Source organism: Oncorhynchus keta, chromosome 1 (assembly GCF_023373465.1).
Source record: "Oncorhynchus keta strain PuntledgeMale-10-30-2019 chromosome 1, Oket_V2, whole genome shotgun sequence".
Classification (NCBI taxonomy): Eukaryota; Metazoa; Chordata; class Actinopteri; order Salmoniformes; family Salmonidae; genus Oncorhynchus; species Oncorhynchus keta.
Window position 1 is genome coordinate 82255029 of NC_068421.1, and position 6684 is coordinate 82261712.

Consider the following 6684-nt stretch of genomic DNA (forward strand, 5'->3'; position numbering starts at 1 on the left):
GTTCCTCCTCCTGCCTTTAACAGCTGTATAGAGCTGTGCCCCAGTTCCTCCCCTGCCTCTAACAGCTGTATCCTGTGCTCCAACAGTTCCTCCTCCTGCCCCTGCTGTATCTGTGCTCCCAGTTCCTCCCCCTGCCTCTAACAGCTGTATAGAGCTGTGCTCCAACAGTTCCTCCCCCCCTGCCTCTAACAGCTGTATAGAGCTGTGCTCCAACAGTTCCTCCTCCTGCCTTTAACAGCTGTATAGAGCTGTGCTCCAACAGTTCCTCCCCTGCCTCTAACAGCTGCATAGAGCTGGGGTTAACAGTTCCTCCTCCTGCCTTTAACAGCTGCATAGAGCTGTGCTCCAACAGTTCATCCCCTGCCTCTAACAGCTGCATAGAGCTGTGCTCCAACAGTTCCTCCCCCTAGCCTCTAACAGCTGTATAGAGCTGTGCTCCAACAGTTCCTCCCCCTGCCTCTAACAGCTGCATAGAGCTGTGCTCTAAAAGTTCCTCCCCCTGCCTTAATAGCTGCATAGAGCTGTTTCCAACAGTTCCTCCCCTAGCCTCTAACAGCTTAATAGAGCTGTGCTCCAACAGTTCCTCCCCCTGCCTCTAACAGCTGTATAGAGCTGTGCTCCAACAGTTCCTCCTCCTGCCTCTAACAGCTGCATAGAGCTTTGCTCCAACAGTTCATCCCCTGTCTTAACAGCTGTATAGAGCTGTGCAAACAGTTCCTCCTCCTGCCTCTAACAGCTGCATAGAGCTGTGCTCCAACAGTTCCTCCCCCTGCCTCTAACAGCTGTTAGAGCTGTGCTCCCCTGCAGTTCCTCCCCTGCCTCTAACAGCTGGATAGAGCTGTGCCCAACAGTTCCTCTCCTGCCTCTAACAGCTGTATAGAGCTGTGCTCCAACAGTTCCTCCTCCTGCCTTTAACAGCTGTATAGAGCTGTGCTCCAACAGTTCCTCCCCTGCCTCTAACAGCTGCATAGAGCTGTGCTCTCCCAGTTCCCCTCCCCTGCCTCTAACAGCTGTATAGAGCTGTGCTCCAACAGTTCCTCCCCCTGCCTCTAACAGCTGTATAGAGCTGTGCTCCAACAGTTCCTCCCCCTGCCTCTAACAGCTGTATAGAGCTGTGCTCCAACAGTTCCTCCCCCTGCCTCTAACAGCTGTATAGAGCTGTGCTCCAACAGTTCCTCCCCCTGCCTCTAACAGCTGCATAGAGCTGTGCTCCAACAGTTCATCCCCCTGCCTCTAACAGCTGTATAGAACTGTGCTCCAACAGTTCCTCCCCCTGCCTCTAACAGCTGTATAGAGCTGTGCTCCAACAGTGCCTCCCCCTGCCTCTAACAGCTGTATAGAGCTGTGCTCCAACAGTTCCTCCCCCTGCCTCTAACAGCTGTATAGAGCTGTGCTCCAACAGTTCCTCCCCCTGCCTCTAACAGCTGCATAGAGCTGTGCTCCAACAGTTCCTCCCCCTGCCTCTAACAGCTGTATAGAGCTGTGCTCCAACAGTTCCTCCCCCTGCCTCTAACAGCTGTATAGAGCTGTGCTCCAACAGTTCCTCCCCCTGCCTCTAACAGCTGCATAGAGCTGTGCTCCAACAGTTCCTCCCCCTGCCTCTAACAGCTGCATAGAGCTGTGCTCCAACAGTTCATCCTCCTGCCTTTAACAGCTGCATAGAGCTGTGCTCCAACAGTTCATCCCCCTGCCTCTAACAGCTGTATAGAGCTGTGCTCCAACAGTTCCTCCCCCTGCCTCTAACAGCTGCATAGAGCTGTGCTCCAACAGTTCCTCCTACTGCCTTTAACAGCTGCATAGAGCTGTGCTCCAACAGTTCATCCCCTGCCTCTAACAGCTGCATAGAGCTGTGCTCCAACAGTTCCTCCCCCTGCCTCTAACAGCTGTATAGAGCTGTGCTCCAACAGTTCCTCCCCCTGCCTCTAACAGCTGCATAGAGCTGTGCTCCAACAGTTCCTCCCCCTGCCTCTAACAGCTGCATAGAGCTGTGCTCCAACAGTTCCTCCCCCTGCCTCTAACAGCTGCATAGAGCTGTGCTCCAACAGTTCCTCCCCCTGCCTCTAACAGCTGTATAGAGCTGTGCTCCAACAGTTCCTCCTCCTGCCTCTAACAGCTGCATAGAGCTGTGCTCCAACAGTTCATCCCCCTGCCTCTAACAGCTGTATAGAGCTGTGCTCCAACAGTTCCTCCTCCTGCCTCTAACAGCTGCATAGAGCTGTGCTCCAACAGTTCCTCCCCCTGCCTCTAACAGCTGTATAGAGCTGTGCTCCAACAGTTCCTCCCCTGCCTCTAACAGCTGGATAGAGCTGTGCTCCAACAGTTCCTCCTCCTGCCTTTAACAGCTTTATAGAGCTGTGCTCCAACAGTTCCTCCCCCTGCCTCTAACAGCTGTATAGAGCTGTGCTCCAACAGTTCCTCCTCCTGCCTTTAACAGCTGTATAGAGCTGTGCTCCAACAGTTCCTCCCCCTGCCTCTAACAGCTGTATAGAGCTGTGCTCCAACAGTTCCTCCCCCTGCCTCTAACAGCTGTATAGAGCTGTGCTCCAACAGTTCCTCCTCCTGCCTTTAACAGCTGTATAGAGCTGTGCTCCAACAGTTCCTCCCCTGCCTCTAACAGCTGTATAGAGCTGTGCTCCAACAGTTCCTCCTCCTGCCTTTAACAGCTGTATAGAGCTGTGCTCCAACAGTTCCTCCCCTGCCTCTAACAGCTGTATAGAGCTGTGCTCCAACAGTTCCTCCCCCTGCCTTTAACAGCTGTATAGAGCTGTGCTCCAACAGTTCCTCCCCCTGCCTCTAACAGCTGTATAGAGCTGTGCTCCAACAGTTCCTCCTCCTGCCTTTAACAGCTGTATAGAGCTGTGCTCCAACAGTTCCTCCTCCTGTCTCTATGGATGTTCTCGCTATCTGTTTTTATTTCACAGGAGCACTCAACTGCCTGAGGTGTAGACCCAGCCCCCCTAAACAACAGATGCTCAGGAGGTGGAGAATGGGAGGTCTTACAGTTCTTCAGCAGCACTGTGCCGTGCATCATTCACATAAAAGGAGACAATTAGACACTGTGAAAACACAGCAGCAGCGACATGTGTGTGTGTGTGTGTCTATGTTTGCAAGCTCAAAGAATAGAGCTACAGTGCTATGAAAAAGTTTATAATTTTCTCTTCTTTTGCATATTTTTGATACTGAATGTTATCAGATCTTCAACCAAAATCTAATATTAGATGAAGGGAACCTGAGTGAACAAATAACACAACAATTGCATCCTTAATTCATTTAATAAGCAAAGTTATGCAACACACAATAACCCTGAGTGAAAAAGTAATCGCCCCTTTTTCCTCAATAACTGGTTGTGCCACCTTTAGCTGAACGACTCCAACCAAATGCTTAGATCAGTCTCTCACATCGCTGTGGAGGAATTTTGGCCCCCTCTTGGCCCATGCAGGACTGTTTTAACTCAGCGACATTTGTGGGTTTTCAAACATAAACTGCTTGTCTCAAGTCCCGCCACAACCTCTCAATTGGGATTAGGTCTGGACTTTGACTAGGCCATTCCAAAACTTAGATTTATTGCTTTTTAGCCATTTTCATGTAGACTTGATTGTGTGTTTTGGATCATTGTCTTGCTGCATGACTCAGAAGCGCTTCAGCTTCAGCTTCAGCTCACAGACAGATGGCCTGACATTGTTCTGTAGAATTCTCTGATACAGAGCAGAATTCATGGTTAATTCCATTAACGCAAGTCGTCCAGGTCCTGAGGCAGCAAAGCATCCCAAATCATCACACTATCACATCACACCATGCTTGACCGTTGATATAAGGCTCTTACTGTGGAATGCAGTGTTTGGTTTTCACCAGGTATAATGGGACCCATGTGGTCCAAATATTTATACTTTTGACTCATCTGTCCATAGAACATTCTTCCAAGAGTCTTGATGATCATCCAGGTGCTTCCAAGTGCTTTTTGACAAACTTGAGTCAACGTTTTGGATGAGATGGGTCCCATTATGTGGTATTAAGGAGGAGGAAGAGGATGAGGAAGAGAAGGCAGAAGAGAAGGAGGATAGGGAGGAAGAGGAGGGGGAAGAGGAAGAGGAAGAGGAAGAGAAGGAGGAGGAAGGAGAGGACACGAAGGAGGAGGAAGAGAAGGAGTAGTGGGAAGAGAAGGAGGTAGAGAATGAGGAAGAGGAGGAAGAGGAGGAGGAAGAGAAGGAGGAGGAGCAAGAGGAAGAAGAGAAGGAGGAGGAGGAAGGAGAGGACAAGAAGGAGGAGGAGGAAGAGAAGGAGGAGTAGTGGGAAGAGAAGGAGGAAGAGAATGAGGAGGAAGAGGAGGAGGAGGAAGAGAAGGAGGAGGAGGAAGAGGAAGAAGAGAAGGAGGAGGAGGAGGAGGAGGAAGAGGAAGAAGAGAAGGAGGAGGAGGAAGAGAAGGAGGAGGAGGAAGGAGAGGACAAGAAGGAGGAGGAGGAAGAGAAGGAGGAGTAGTGGGAAGAGAAGGAGGAAGAGAATTAGGAGGAAGAGGAGGAGGAGGAAGAGAAGGAGGAGGAGGAGGAAGAGGAAGAAGAGAAGGAGGAGGAGGAAGAGGAGTAGTGGGAAGAGAAGGAGGAAGAGAATGAGGAGGAAGAGGAGGAGGAGGAAGAGAAGGAGGAGGAGGAGGAAGAGGAAGAAGAGAAGGAGGAGGAGGAGGAGGAAGAGGAAGAAGAGAAGGAGGAGGAGGAAGAGAAGGAGGAGGACAAGGAGGAGAGAGAATGAGGAAGAGGAGCAAGAGGAGGATGAAAAGGAGGAGTAGGAGGAAGATGAGGAAGAGGAACAAAGGAGGAGCAAGAGGAGAAGGAGCAGGAAGAGAAGGAGGAAGATGAGGAAGAGGAGGAAAGGGATTGGGGAGGAGGAGGAGGGCATCCCTCTACCAGGAAAATGTGTGAATGCAGCATTTGATCCTGCTGGCCTCCAGCATCAATAGTGTCTTTTAAACATGGCTGAGAACCATAAACCTATGATGATGCACTGGGGCCTTACAAGAGGTCATGGGGATAATCTCAATTGCATGTTCCTCTCGCCCTCTCTCCTTTCTCCTCGCCTTCTTCTCAAAACCCATTGGAGGCAACCGCCAGAGGTCCCTCAACTTTGACCTTCTCTTCTACTGGGTTTTGAGAAGGAGGCGAGGAGAGAGAAACATACAATTTAGATTCTCCCACAGAGAGAGGAGGAAGGGGATAGAGGTAGATGGGGGGGGTAAAGATTAACCTCCTGACCTGCTGCTTGGGGCAAGTGTCCCCTAACACTTCAGCTGCGGGACCTCTGTCACCCACCTGTTTCGGATTTTGCACATGACCAATTACGATGACCACATTTCGTTTGGGCTTCTCAGGGCCACATTGACGTCAAAGACCCTGCAGAAGCACATACATGCACACATAAACACACACACTCTCACTGTCAAACACTATGTTCTGACTACAAACATACACCCTCTCTGCAGATGTCCAGCTGGACCAGAGACATACACCACATCTGGAGGAGATCAAAACTAAACCAACCATGATCAGTTGATGCAAATAAAACTAAACCAACCATGATCAGTTGATGCACATAAAACTAAACCAACCATGATCAGTTGATGCACATAAAACTAAACCAACCATGATCAGTTGATGCACATAAAACTAAAAATACAAGTGGACATGTGTGTAAGAAAATGCATAAGTTTAGGCAATAAGTTATAAAGAGTCAAAGGAATGTACAGTACTGTACTCTATTGACAAATACATATATACTGTATAAGCTAGCTATATATGCTAGCTCAATAAGATCTGTTCATCCTGTTCTTCATTACTTAAAGTAAATTATCAACAAAAAAATCACCCCCTCCCCAAAGACACTGAGACCCCCCCCAAAGACTCCCACTGAGACACACACACCCAAAGACTCCCACTGAGACACACATCCCCCAAAACTCCCACTGAGACACACCCCCCAAAGACTCCCACTGAGACACCCCCCTCCCCAAAGACTCCCACTGTGACACACACCCCCAAAGACTCCCACTGAGACACACCCCCAAAGACTCCACTGAGACACACCCCCAAAGACTCCACTGAGACACACCCCCCCCAAAACTCCCACTGAGAGTAGAGAAATCTAAGCATGATCCTCGTCACCATTTCCTGTTCTTGCTAAAAATAAAGATGTAAGATGTTCTTCCCTGGCCACTGGGGAAAGGGTGATGGTCTGCTGCTGGGAACCATTCTGGGTATTTTTGTCTTGTTAAGTTTTGTAAACATCTTCTCTCTCTGTGTGAAGGGAGACATCTGACATTTTATGTCAGTATTTCCTTCATCCGTATGCGTACCTCAATTTATAAAAAGAGATATCAGTATCTTTATCTCTTTTTTATTTGAGGCCATGGGGTAGGGTAGGGGGGTAGACAAGACCATGGGGTATGGGGCCAGACAAGGCCATGGGGTAGGGTAGGGGGGCAGACAAGGTCATTGGGCAGGGTAGGGGGGCAGACAAGGTCATGGAGCAGGGTAGGGTAAAGACAAGGTCATTGGTCAGGGTAGGGGGGCAGACAAGGTCATGGGGCAGGGTAGGGGGCAGACAAGGTCATGGGGCAGGGTAGGGGGCAGACAAGGTCATGGGGCAGGGTAGGGGGGCAGACAAGGTCATGGAGCAGGGTAGGGTAAAGACAAGGTC

At 49.9% G+C, this 6684-nt stretch overlaps 1 pseudogene; it reads left to right on the top strand.

Annotated features, from left to right (window-relative positions):
• Positions 1–4071: 4071 nt before the first annotated feature.
• LOC127914608 (cilia- and flagella-associated protein 251-like) lies at positions 4072–4728 on the top strand (annotated as a pseudogene).
• The last annotated feature ends 1956 nt before the right edge of the window (positions 4729–6684 follow it).